The sequence below is a fragment of the Xenopus laevis genome, chromosome 2S (assembly GCF_017654675.1).
Source record: "Xenopus laevis strain J_2021 chromosome 2S, Xenopus_laevis_v10.1, whole genome shotgun sequence".
Classification (NCBI taxonomy): domain Eukaryota; kingdom Metazoa; phylum Chordata; class Amphibia; order Anura; family Pipidae; genus Xenopus; species Xenopus laevis.
Window position 1 is genome coordinate 69,370,865 of NC_054374.1, and position 14,690 is coordinate 69,385,554.

Genomic DNA, 14,690 nt, shown 5'->3' on the forward strand with positions numbered 1-14,690 from the left:
TTTTGTCTTAATTATGAAACACTGCATACACTGCACTTAATTCATAATGTAATGATGCCTACTGTGCTTCATATGGCCACTTAGTGTCACTGTTGCACCAATGATGTTTCAGGTCAATACTTTATTTAATATATAACAAGCTGTTTGTATAGAGGTTTTTTTTTTAGCGGAGCAATAGAAAATATTACGTTTACAAATTCACACCTGTTTAGGATCTATTAGGTATGAAATTTTAATGTTGTGCAAAGAAACAAACTGGCACGACGAATGTTGTGTAAAGATGTTAATGATGCAGTCGAGTGTTCAGAGGACACTTGGGCTGCCCATGTTGAGCAAACATGTTTTTGTGTCAAGGGTGTGTATGAGGAAAGCTTGCACTGTTATTGCAAGGGCAGTACCAGCGTGTGCATGTCATTGTGTCGTTTGTAATGGAGAACTGGTGCTGCCTCTACCTTTATTGTACCTGTGTTGTTTATACACAGGGTCTGAATGCATTAGGAGAAGATATCATTGCCTACCTGGGGGAATTCGCAGAAGTGGAGTAAATTAAAACTGGAGTGAGAATTAAATTTGGTGTTAAACGTATGTAAAATACCATATTCAAAAAAAAGCTTTTCTCCATTTCATGAATATGGTTTGTTTGTAAGCTTTGGAGGTCAACTGTAATCCTGCCACAAATCACTAGTGGTACACAATTTTGATCCAAAAATGCTCAAGTGTGTGTTTAGTGTTAGCTACCAACACAAAAATTTCAAAAAATAAAAAAATTGGGTTAATAAAGTAGAAACAGGGGCTTCGCTCTCTCTCTCTCTCTCTATAAATCTCCCATAAACTGTTTTCAACAAACCTATTAGGTTAGAAGTGAGGAAGAGCGCATAACTTGGTTGGCTGGTGGTAAAGCTGATTGGTGGGGGGTTAGTGTCCAGGTAAGCAAGCTGTAGGAGGTTTGTGTTGTCCATCAATCAAGGGGCAATTGCTGGACTGGGCACTAGTTCATCTAGGCCTGGGTCTACAAGAGACCCATGCAGTAATTCTGTTTTTTCTTTTAATTGCGTCCCCCCCCCGTTGCATCATAGGGAGCTGCATCTTGTGCCAATCCTTAGTCCCAGTCCTTGTTACCTTAGATAAAACACGATGGTATGTGACTGCTAAAACACAGATCTGATTGCTCATAAGAATAACCATGTAGTTAAACAAGGAATCAGTTGGCTCATGCCATTAGGTGTCCTCAAACCTACCCCTCAAAACAAAACACATAACACATGGGTAAAAACATAAACAGCCAGTGTGTAAAAGTAGTATGACAGTAACAGGGAAGAGTCAACATTTAGTGGTATAACTACAAAACTTGTTGGTTTTAAACATTGTACTACTTTTACGTTTAATCTTAACAATGCATCATAGCCATTTCATTTATTACGGGATAAGCAAGGCTAATGGTATATAGCAGTAGCAGGATTTGTCTACAATATGTACCCCCAAGTAGGCATCTTATTCTTTTCCCTGATGGTATGGATGAATATGTTCTGCTTTAGTCTGAAGTGTGTAGGAGAATTTTTTTTTTTTAACGTTGTACCTCAAATGATGTTCACTTTTGTATATTTGAATTAAACAGTGTTGGATTCTTTCTCTGTGTGTTTTTTTCAAGATAGGCGATGGGGTGGCCAAACACCAAACTTAAAAAGACACTGATCCAAGACATATTTTAGTGTCTTTTCTGTCTAGGGTTGCCACCTTTTCCTAAATTTTTTACCGGCTGGTGGGAACAAAAAGAGGCAGATTGTTATATCAAAAGGGGTGTGGCCATGATGTAAAAGCGGGCGGGCCGCGTCACGGAGATTTGAAGAAGGAGAACAAAAGTTACATTTCCAGGGTATTGGGGGCAGGCTGAGGGGGTCTTTTTAAGGGTATTACAAATTTACCGGCCTAGGCAGGTGTTTTACCGCCCGGGTGGCAACCCTATTTCTATCAGTGAGTAATATGTAAATTTAGCCAAAGTATATAGATTTTAGTATGCTTTACAAAAGCACTGGTATTGATATTGTATTGTGTCTGATATTGTAGTTTCGATAGCAGTTTCTTTGGTACTCCTTTGTCTAGCACAGCAATGAGTCCTGAAGAGCTGCATTGGGCTGGTGAAGAGCTTAACTGGAACTGTCATATGCAACAAAAAGTGAACTGATAAACCATAATAGAAAAAAGATAGGTACTTAAGGGTGAAGACACACAGAGTAGCAGCTACTTGTTACTATAAAATGTCAGAAAATACCCTGCCATAGACAATGCTGAGAATTGCCGCTTCTATAACACACATTATGTGGCAAATTCACTAAAGGCAAATTTTCACCAGCGACCGCTTCGCCACACTTCACGCCACGTCGCCAAATGCAAATTCATTACCACTACACTAATTCACTAAAGTTGTGTCTCAGCAGCTGAATGCTGGTGATTTTTCGCTAGAGCTGCATCGCTGTGCAAGCATTCCATAGCGAATTTTTGCTAGCGTTCAATTCTGCCTAGTGAAACTTCACTAGCACTCTTACACTCAATTTGAATAGGACGGGTACCTAAAAGCCGTATGGACGTCTTTATTAGTAATGTTGGTGCAAATGCTTAAAGTGGACACTTTTTAATTCTAGTGTCCAAGGAACCATAATAATAGAGATCCTCGAATGCCTTAGACATAAGCCCACCCTAAAACAAATGTGCCATGCCCCTCAAATGGTTGGAAAAAAAATGTTAACACAAACTTCTTTAATAGTTCGGACTTTTGAAGGCAATCCCGCTTTAAAAAAAGAAAAGTCGCCAGCATTTCCGGCATACAGGATATGATGTCACTGACATAAGATTGAGGAGGATGTAACTTTGTTTTATCAGTTCGCCTGGTCTGAGGTGGTGAAGTAAACTCTGCTGAAAGGGGTAACGTTCATTAAAATTCGCATCTTCGTGAATTTGTTGAGTAAAGACCATTTGCCAGAGTGAAAAGTCGCCTGCCGATAAGGTGCGAACGAATGTTAGTGACGGTTTTGTTCGCTAGCGAATTGTACTATACGCCTGTTAGTGAATTGGCGATGACACTATTGGCGGTTTATCGCTAGCGACGGCCACTTCGCCCTTTAGTGAATCTATCCCATAGAGACAGTTATCAGTAAATTTTAAACTTTGTCTATTTTTGTAACAGTGACAAGTAGCTGCTACAAGTAACTCTTTGTGTCTACACCCTTTAGCCCAGGCTAAAACAATAAATAGTATTCTTATTATTTTCCTTTAGTTGCATTACATTAACATGTCATTCAAGGGATACTGTCATAGGCAAAAAAAAAATTTTTCCGAATCACTCTCGAAGCCTTCGGGGTATCTCTTGTATGTGCAGTGCCGCCCCCCAACTTGCACACAGAGCTGGCTACACAGAGAGGAGCGGCAAGAACTTCAGGAAACGGCTCTGAGTGAAAGAGAAGCCAGTGCCGACTGCTTGGAGCGGACCCTTGTTCCACGAGACTTTTTACATTGCTGCACTAGACGCAACCCGGGAGCTTCATGGGGGCTTCGCTTACCCAAGTGACACTAGATTCTATTTATGAAGCAGCACGCTACAGTTGCCCAGCACTGCCGCCACGAAGATCACGGCTAGAAACTCACATAAGAGTGTCAGCCCCCGAGCACAAGTAGATTTGTGGCTCCTCCACACCTGAAGGAAGGCAGCGCATTGGTACCGGCAGCAGCGGCTGCAGATTTTGTTTCATATAAAACAAGAGTGGAAGTGGCTAGATCGCTATGGAGCAGCGGGGTTCAAGGGAACCAGACGGGGGACCCGTACGCTTGCTGGCCAAGATCGAGATTGCCATGATACTAGCCATGATCTTCGTGGCGGCGGTGCTGGGCAACTGTAGCGTGCTGCTTCATAAATAGAATCTAGTGTCACTTGGGTAATCGGAGCCCCCATGAAGCTCCCGGGTCACGTCCAGTGCAGCAATGTAAAAAGTCTCGCGGAAGAAGGGTCCGCTCCAAGCAGTCGGCACTGGCTTCTCTTTCACTCAAAGCCGGGATGTTTCCTGAAGTTCTTGCCGCTCCTCTCTGTGTAGCCGGCTCTGTGTGCAAGTTGGGGGGCGGCACTGCACATACATGAGATCCCCCGAAGGCTTCGAGAGTGATTCGGAGAGTGGTGGGTTATTTGTGAGTCTGTCTGGTACAAGACAGACTCTCTGCTCACCGTGCGGGAAGATAACGGAGAGATATCGACAGGGAACAACTGTGCCAGAAGAATTCCAACTGCTCCATAGAGTTTGATGTGATGCTGTCAGTAGCCAGGGAGGAGAAATCCAGCGCCGCACAATGGATGGTCGCCCTTTCTGAACAGGACAGGAAGTGGAGTTTCGGTAAGTTATTTCTTAATAAAGTCTTTGCAATTTTAAAGTTTTATTTGTCTTGGTGTTTATTTTTTGATGTGTAGTAACAAATTTTTTGTGCAAAAATTTTCTAAGTCCCAAAAAACGCTGGCGTCTTTTCCTTATTTCAGAGTGATAGCCTGCAAAGGTCCGTAAAAATTTTGTGGGTAACCGCACTCCATTTTCCCCCCTCAATTTCTAACATATGAAACATAAACTATACAGTGGGCTCATGTGTAGGGCATTATAACAACTCTATTTTATTTATTAAGGTTCCCTGGACCTGTGTAACGTAATGTATTTGCTGCAACATATACGTCCATCTAACTTTATCATTTCCCGCCATATGCAAAATAGGCAACGCTAGCAAGCACAGGTTGTATGTTTTACCTAAACTTGCCTACAAAATAGGCCTGAGTAACTCCACTGAGTGTATGAAATGCACGCAATAGGACAGACTCTAGAACACGCATTGTGGACATGCACTAGACATCTTCTGGGTGTAAAGCGCTACAGCAAAATGTCACTCTATGCAATATTTCTGTGAGCCAATAAAACCCTCAGATAATACTAGAACTATACCACAAACCCACAGATAAAACCATTAAATCAATATAAAAACAGGAAATTTTTAATCGTACAGAACTCAAAACTATCCTTTGTTGGACTGCTACACACTCCCTTCCAAGCAGTTAATTTCAAGGCCTCTGGATTGGTATGATAAATGAAGCTCTGTCTGAGCTGATGTAGGTGTATTAGTAATCTGAATGGTTTCCCTATCACCATCGGAAAAAACTGAGGGAAGCAGAGCGTTCTGGGCCACCATGGCAAGAAGATTAGAATATCTTGGTACATTGGTATTAATCCTTGTTGGCATCAAAACTACCAGTCGCCTTAAAATCTGATATTCAGTTCACATTGCCCCATATGCAGTTGAGCTCTGATTAAGCAGTCTGTCAAGATGTTCACTCTCTCACTGCCCTTCAGTTTAGTTCTGCTCATAAAAAGATCTTCTCAGTCACTGTCATTAAACTGAGATGTCTCATTGCTGTTTTGAGACATATTTCACAACCGTTGTTTTGTCTGAATAATTTAAAACTGATTAAGGTAAATGTGACTACCTTCAGTTCTTTATAATTGGAGTAATGGTTATGGTCTTCTGGATTCAAGTTCACTCAGTTCAAAAACTGCAGAATGTGAGCTCCCAAACCTGATCCACTTCAGTGGTCCTTTCTGAGGAGAAAACAAAAGCACACAACTTTTGAACAGAAGTCTCACATCTAACACTATGCCTGGGAAAGAAACAACAAAAAGATGTTTAGGCTGATGATGAATCCCAGAACATGAACCTTTATTAAAGGAACAGTTCAGTGTAAAAATAAAAATGGAGTTAAAAAGGCTGTGTAAAATAGAAAATGTTTCTTATAAGTTAGACAAATATGTAATCTATAAAGGGTGGAATGACCAGATGTCTAACAAAACAGAACCCAACTTCCTGCTTTGCAGCTCCCTAACTCTGAGTAAGTGCAGGAAGTAGTGTTCTGGATATTATGTTAGAAGTTGCGCTAGCGTTGGCTAATTCTCATTCAGCGGGAAGTTAAAGTTGAATGGATGTATATGTTGCAGCCAATACATTACACTACACAAGCCTGAGAAACCTTAATAAAATAAAATAGAGTTGTTATATTGCCCTACACATGATCCCAGTATAGTTCATGTGCCATATAAGCCCTATCTACTCTATTGCACTTTGCGTGGCCTGAGGTGGCAAAGGCAACTCTGGTGCAAGAGGTTACGTTCAGTAAAATCCGCATCTTAGTGAATTTGCGAAGTAACGCTCTTTCGCCAGAACGAAACTTTGCCTGGCGTAAGAGTGCAAAGAGTCTATCTCCTTCGCTAGCGAAGTTACGCCAGCGACCATTAGTAAATCGGCGAAGAAACGAAATGATGTCACGCTGGCAAATTTTCTTGTGAATGTGTGCACACATGCGCAGAAGAGCACATTTTCATTCTGACTATCACTGGTGCGTGCAAAGGATTTAAGAGATGCTTAGGTGGGCGACACAAGGACCTGAACTAGGGGAAGGCAGTAGAAGAGGTACGTGCTTGGCATCACTTTATATTTGCGCCCTAGGCACGTGCCTCTGTTCCATAAAAATACTATCTAACAATCTATTCAAAACATTATATTACATAAATGACCTGATGGTACTGCGGGATGTATTTTTAATATTGTTTGATTAAATGTTTTTATGAAGAGTTTTTAATTTACAGGATTCCTTTCTTGTCTTGATTTAGAGTTGAGAAACGTGCCTCAGGTGGCAGCACCCCTCACGTTACTAGAGAGTTGCATATAGGGTTGCCACCTTTCAATAAAATAAAAATTTGCACTGGCTGGTGCTGTTGGTGTCGTAAAACGAGGCGGGATATGACGTCAAAGTGGGTGGGGCGTGATGTCAAAGGGGGCGGAGTCACGACGTGCAATTGGCCGGGTGGCGAAGAAAAGGTACATTTTTCACAGATTGGGGTGGGCCAAGGGCTTTAGTTAGGGATATTACAAATTTACCGGCAGCTACATTGCCGGTAAATTTGTAATACCGGCCCGGCCTTGGCGGGTGTTTTACCGGCTAGGCCGGTAAAATACCGCCCGTGTGGCAACCCTGCATAAAGCCCAGGCTTGGATTTCCTTCACGGGCATCTCTAGGCTGCACGGTCCAAATGCCTGCCCGCCCACCTTTGCGCATGCAACCACCCACCACGAGTGCATGCACACATCCCCAGTGCTACTTAGCATGCAGCTGGGCGGCATGCTGCTACTATAGGCCCGGGCCTTTGTGGCCTCATTACAAATCCAGGCCTGATAAAGCCACTTGGTTACTTTAAAGCGATACTGACACGTTCCTATAAAAATCTAAGAAACGTGTCAGTATCAAGTAAATACTGCACCCGGAATTGTTTACTGCTAAACGATCTTCTGTACCGTTTCAGTGATGCTGGACTGGGGGCGGCACGATCCTTCCATAGGATTATTACGAATGAAAACACAAATTCAGTCTATGGAAGGATTGCTCCGCCCCAACCCGGCATCACTGAAGCAATACAGAAGATCCGTTAATAGTGTCAGCGGGTCGCTGACACACAGGTTTGCGGGGCTGGAGCGGCTTTGAGGTAAACTATTCCGGGTGCAGCTTGATACTGACACATTCCTATGATTTTTATAGGAACGTGTCAGTATTGCTTTAAGAGTTGGTATTCCAGTTAGAGTTGTGCTTTCAACCCTTGCAATGCAGCCACCTCTAGACCCGCTCCAGTTAGGGTTGTCACCTGGCCAGTATTTTACCAGCCTGGCCAGTATTTTACCAGCCTGGCCAGTAAAAATTATGGTTGATCCCAATGTTATTAATCGGAAAAAAAATTAAATAAATATATAGGCCAGTATTTTTTTTCCAGAAAAGGTGGCAACCCTAGCTCCAGTGCTAAAAAAGTAAGCGCAGGGGAGAAAGGGGAGCAACACTAGGTGCTGTATCACCCCTGATGCTGTGGGGTTGCATTTTTATATTTCACAGAATTTCAGAGTCACTTCTATTAGCCTATTTTAAATTATGGGGGATAAATGAATATTTAATAATGGCCGATGCTTGGTTAATCAAAGGCACCCGATTAAAATTTTCTGTCCAGGCCGATCGACGAGCTGACCGATATTCAAGTTTTCTGTCGATATCAGTCGGCTCTTTTCCCACCATACCGCACCGAGTATCATACGAAAATTTGTTTTGTACGATATTATCTGTGTGTCTAGGGCCACCTTTAAGCTGGCCATAGATGTAAAGATTTTTAAAAGATCTTTTCGTTATTGTGAGACCACGGTTATCTCAAAACGATTGTTTAAATGTACGATGTGTCCATCAACTAAAAAGACCATTTCAGGCGATATTGCCAGGAAAACTGAGGATAGCTGCCTGCTTGGCCCTGCTAACTTTGTGATAATTTGACAGATGGGTCGAATTTCACTAAAATTGGTCGTTCGGCAAAGAAAAATCTTCACCTTTATACTACACAACATCTAGGGGCAGATTTATCAAGGGTCGAATTTCGAAGTTAAAAATACTTCGAAATTCTTCCATCGAATTGGAATAGTTTGACTTCGAATATCGAAGTCGAAGTTTTTTTCATCGAATTTGGGTATCCTGCGGTCAAAGTAAAATTCATCAATCGAACAATTAAATTCTTGGAATCGAACGATTCGAAGGATTTCATCGATCGATCGAATGATTTTACTTTGACTTCCAAAAACATCTCTATGCTCTAGAACAGGGCTGTCCAACTGGCGGCCGGCCCGCGACCCCCCTTATTTGGCCCTCCACATAAAAGTCTGCCTGCTGTGTCTGTTTACCATGTGTAAAATTTAAAAGGTATCACTACAGAGATTGACTGATCCCTGCATTGTTTATACCTCAAATTCACACTATAATCCCGTTTTGTTCACACCAGTGATCCCCCTGTTTTGTTCACACTTGTGACACCTCTATTGTTCACATCCAAAAGCCCTGTACTGTTCACACCTGAGACCCAGACTGAAACTGCCACATTGTTCACCTGTTCACACTTTATACAAAATGCTAATGGGGCACCAGCACTGTGTCACTGTATGTAGTACATTTTAGACTGGTCCTGATTCCTGTCTCCTGCTCTGTTCTACCTTCCCTATGCTCCCTGTGTGTGTCATACTTAGGTATTTGTTCTGGGGGTTTGTTAGCATTTGAAAATTATTTTTAGTGGCCCCTAAGGTGTTTAATCATATGCTGGGGTACTGTTTTAGACACAGGGGAGGAGGAGGCATTTGGATTTAAGGGTATGCCTTATATGACTTAACTAGTATATTACTGCCCTTGTACCTGTACCAGCAAGCCCAGTAGTCATCCATAATACAACCCCCATACCTGTGCCAGCAGCCATCCATCATACAGCCCTCCTGCATCATATTGCCCCAATCTTTACTTGTGCCAGCAGCAGCCAAAAATAAATCCGATGACATCATATTGCCTCCAAGTATTTATGTACCTGTGCCAGTGCCCAGCCCAGCAGCAACAGCAAACATATGGCCCCCAGCCCCAATCTGTACCTGATGTGCCAGCAGGAAGCTTCACACTTTACAGTAATAGAAAGAATGTCTTCAGTTCAGTGCAACTGTGCAAGGCTGAGAGCAGCGAGAGCGCGCCACACCAAGCAGGCCACCAGCTCTCTGCCACCCAACACATCAGTGACATCATTGACACATATACGCACGTCGCACCGCACAGAAGGAGCTATTACTTGCCGGCAAGAGGGAGAAGGTGAAAAAGATGGATTCCACCCAACTGGGTGACCATGATTACTGAAATAAATTATTAAATAAATGCTTGAAAAAAATGAAAAAACCAAAAAAAATCCCCTTAAAAGTGCGCCCCTCAATGATGGCACCCTAGACAGCCGCCTACCCCTAGTTCCGGCCCTGATCCCTGCAGTGAGCACCAACCATTTGGGTTTTTTGGTGTGCTATTAATATGGACATGGTCTTGCGGTAACATGGGTGTGGTTTGAAGTGGGTGTGGTCTAAAAACAGGGAGTGACTAACACTGGCTTCCATTATCGGCCCTTCACCATGTAGATTAGAAAAATTCCGGCCCTCGGGACCATAGAAGTTGGACAGCACTGATCTAGAAGGTCCTCATAGGCTAACATAGCACTTCGGCAGGTATTGAAATCAAAGCTTTTTTTAAAGAGACAGTACTTCGATGATTATCGAATGATGAATATTCGAACTATTTTACTTTGAATCGAATTCGAAGTCGTAGTATCTTATTCGATGGTCGAAGTATCCAAAAAATTACTTTGAATTCCGAAGATTCCCTCTAATTCACTCAGACCTTTGATAAATGTGCCCCCTAATGATCCAATCTTCCCTTCAACACCATATTAAGTTTTGTACTGGAGTTGAAGAATTCTTAACATAGACTTAACAATTAATGCCCATTATCTTCTTTTTTTTTTTTTTATCAGAATCCAGACGAAAGTAAAAATAATATTCAGGCACAACTGTCTATGCTGTGCTTTCAGTTTAGTGCTTTTATCCAGCCTTATATAAGAGGAACGCAGAGAAAATACACGTCGCTATTTAGTTCTACGTTCCACTCAGTAACATACAGAAACAGTATGATGCACGCGTATCTCCTTTGCTCTGGCCTGGTTTCCCAGCAGTCCCCGAGGTTGCTACGGTAACGTAGCCCTCCCTTCCCTCCTCCCATGATGCATCGCGCCGGCTCCCAGTCCCCCTAGTGCGCCGCCATGTTGTCGGAGTGAGAAGCAGAGGTAGGGAGACGGCTTCGGGGGAAGAGAGAAACACTGACACAATCCGACTCCATCCTCCCGCTCCGCCCGTGAGTATACTCTTGAAACTAGCATCGAAGGATACGTGAGACTCAGAGCTCTTATATGCCGCCTATATTTTAGGGGCCCACGGCCCCGGTAGGAGGGAGAAGGGTGCTAGAAAAGGGGCCGGTCTCCGGCGCTGGGTCCTCCCCCTGCCCATGTTTTGAGGCCTCTATTGTTACGGGAATAGGAGGAGGGGGCGCGAATTAGAGCAAATGAAACCCCTAAATGTGACACGTAGGCCTAAGTGAGCGGCTTACTTTGTTTCGGGGCTCAAACCATTGCCCCCCACCCCTTTTCAGCCCTGTTCAAGAGGGCTTCTAAGGCCACGGGCTCATAGTATAGTTCCTGCTCGCCCTGAGGGCCTACAACTGGCACCGGCACTTCTCTCCATGTATATCTATTATCCCCATATGTTTGTGTCTGGTTCTAGTGTCTCAGGGCGGAAAGGTTTTGTGAGGTAGGATAAGCGATGTCCCAATCCTTTGTTTATATTCTGGATGTGACATACTCGTCTGAATCCTGTCATACATAAGCCCCTGGTGTCTACTAAATACAGCTCTATTTTTCTACACGTTCTGTTTCTTTTGTATCACAATGCTGCTTAGTATAGAATGTGAAAGTATATTTCACTAAAGAAGTAAGTGTGCTGCTGTATTGTATTGTGTTGTGTTCCCTGTCATGTGTATGTATGTATGTATGTACTCTGAGTGCATGTATCTATGTGTGTCTAAACACATAATGCAGAGAGACTGAGAATGGGTAGCCCTTCTGATCCCTTTACCTTAGTTAGATGTTTTGAGCATTAGAATGCACCTAGGGATGACTATCCTGCAGTTGACGTTGTTAATTCAGAAAGAACTGGAGGGCTGTAGGTTGCATATGTCTGTTTTAGGTTTAGGTTTTAGGTGTATGTATGTTCTATGCATTTATATCTGTGCACTTCCTTATACATTTCAAACACATCCATATATCAAATATATCTGGCAAAATGTGTTGGACTAATAATGTTACCTTCGTGTCATTACATTGTACACACTATTGTTCCTGGCAGCATGTTTTAAAATCAGCGTGTAGTTCAGTCTGAATACAGTAGTATTAGTGTGTTCTAACATGCATAAAGTATGCTTCGGATCCAGTTTTTATTGTATTAAATTGCCAGATGACCTTAAATTGCTAGTCCCTTGTTTATTTTGACTTGTGCATATCCTTCAGGGGCAAGCATTAGGTATACTAGTTATAAATACAATGGAGAGCAAAATAGTGTGGCCCCCATATTCTTTAGACCTCATTTGGGCCGGTATGGGGAAATCATGTTAGACATTTTTTCCTCAGTTTAACCAATCCCTTTTTCTGCAGTTTTGTCATACCTGAGGATTTCTGGACGTTGCGGGAATGCAGGCCCATAGAGTTTGAGGTTGGCATAATCATTTCATAAACATGCCATGTTGGCTGTCAGTCTGTTTCTGGCTGGTCATTACTGACTTAGCACTTAATAGTTTGGCTGCATCACTCTTTGGGGGAAGCAAGTGAAGCAACAGCGTGGTCAAAAACATTTTCAAATCTGCTTTGATAGGTTATTTTATCCTTATTGTTCAGGATATGGGAATACCCCTTAAGTCTGCAAATTCATACATTTTGTTTTATGTAGCCCACTTAATATAGAAAGTGGAATATCTTCAAATGAACTGCTTTAGGCCTTCTGTATTTGTCCTAACCTTCATCTGAAGTTTTGATGAAACTATGTTAAGGGGCAGAAATATGAGTATATCTAGAACAATGGTTTTCTGACTTTTAGCCGTTATTCACATTGTACAGTTGATGGTGGAACTGTGGTCATACATCTTAAATAAACGGCATTATCCCCCTTTAATGATGCCATTTTTTACATTGCCTGCTCTGGCTTTTATTTAGGTCTGATGACCATTGGATGCTGGCAACCTACTGCAGCTGTCAAAACAAATTCCACATATTTTGGTGAGGGTTTTCCTTTGTAATCTCTGGATAAATGACTTAAAGGGGAAGGAAACCTAGTTGGCGCAAAAACCCTCCCCCCCTCCCGTGTGTTGGCCACCCTCCCTCCTCCCCCCTGGCCTACCCGTCCCTCTGGGCAAATGCCCCTAACTTGTTACTTACCCTTCTGCGCAGGTCCAGTCCAGGGAGATCACAGACAACATCTTCTTCCACGCTATCTTCTTCCTGCATTGAACGGCGAATGCGCAGTAGGAGCATTTCGTCAGTACGATCTACTGCGCATGCGCCAAAAGTACTTTGTGACTTTTGGCGCTTGCGCAGTAGATCCGTACCAGTGAAATGCTCCTACGCCAAAACGCCGTTCAACGCAGGAAGAAGATTGCGTGGAAGAAGATGTCGTCTGTGAACTCCCTGGACTGGACCTGCGCAGAAGGGTAAGTAACAAGTTAGGGGCACTTGCCCAGGGGGGAGGAGGGAGGGTGGGCAACACATGGGAGGGGGGGAGGGTTTTTGCGCCAACTAGGTTTCCTTCCCCTTTAAGGGTTACCAGTAGTCACTGTACTCCACAAATGATGTGGCCTCCAGTAACCACTGTCTTAATAAACCGAGGAGTAAGATGTGACTTCATAATATGTAGGGGTGCCAGCAGCCTCTGCAATATTGGTAGTTAACTTGTGCTTATTAACATGTGATATTTGTTTATGCTTTGACTGATGTTCAGTGGGTTAAAGGAACAGTAACCTCAAAACAAGTGTTTTAAAGTAATGAAAATATAATGCAGTGTTGCCCTGCACTGGTAAAACTGCTGTGTTTGCTTAAGAATCACTACTATTGTTTATATAAATAAGCTGCTGTGGGGGCAGCCATTCAAATGAGAAAAAGCTCAAGTTACACAGCAGATAGCAAATAAGCTCTGTCTAATGGTGTTATCTGTTATCCATTAGTTAACCTGTGCCATATAGCCGTTTTTCAATTTCCGCCATTGCTCCACAGCAGGTTGTTTATATGAACTATAGTAGTGTTTCTGAAGCAAACATCAGTTTTACCAGTGCAGGGCAACAGTACATGATATTTTCATTACTTTAAAACACTTAACATTTTTGGGTGTTACTGAAGGAATAGTAACGTCAAAAAAGAAAGTATCAAAGTAATGAAAATATCATGTACTGTTGCCCTTTTCTTGTAAAACTGGTTTCATTTAGAAACACATTTATAGTTTGTATAATACACAAAAGCCATGACTATCTTGTAAATTGTATCCTTATAAACGATGAGTAGTGATGTAATTTCTGTTACATGACTCACTGAAACTTGTCTATTATAATAAAGTACCCCCTGTTGCAAAATATGAGGATATTAGAAGTTACCTCGGTTACCTTTGGCCTCGTATTTTTATATGATCATGAAACTCCTCGGTAACTTATAATATCCTTATAATTTACAAGAGGGGATACTTTATTCACTATATAAACTAGCTGCTGTGCAGCCATGGGAAAAAGGCACAGGACACACGGCAGATAACAGATGAGCTCTGTAGTATACAATGGGATTCTTCAGAATTTATCTACTGTGTATCCTATGCTTGAATGACTGCCCCCCCCCCATAGCTACACAGCATCATATTTATATAAACTATAGTAGAGTTTCTGAAGCAAACACACAAGTTTTAACAGTGCAGGGCAACCGTACATTATATTGTCAATACTTTAGAACAGGGGGCCGCACCCCACTGCCGGTCCGTGGACATACTCAAACTGGGCCACCGAGTCTGTATTTGGCTCAGACGCACAGAATTTTACATTCAGTTGACTCCCCCCTGTTCCTTGCAAGAAATTCTGCCTTTACACCGGTCCCTGGGGCAAAAATGGTTGGGGGCCACTGCTTTAGAACACTTTCAGTTGTTTTTTAAAGGGGAACTCTGGC

General features: G+C 42.5%; 1 protein-coding gene across 4 annotated transcripts in view; it reads left to right on the plus strand.

Moving 5' to 3' along the window:
- Nucleotides 1–10,615: 10,615 nt before the first annotated feature.
- The window catches only part of pum1.S (pumilio RNA binding family member 1 S homeolog), a 51,764-nt gene continuing 47,689 nt past the window's right edge, over nt 10,616–14,690 (plus strand). Inside the window, exon 1 of one of the 4 annotated variants that reach the window (XM_041583006.1) lies at nt 10,616–10,801. The gene's annotated coding sequence lies outside the window, so the exon portion shown is untranslated. 4 annotated transcript variants of the gene reach the window in all.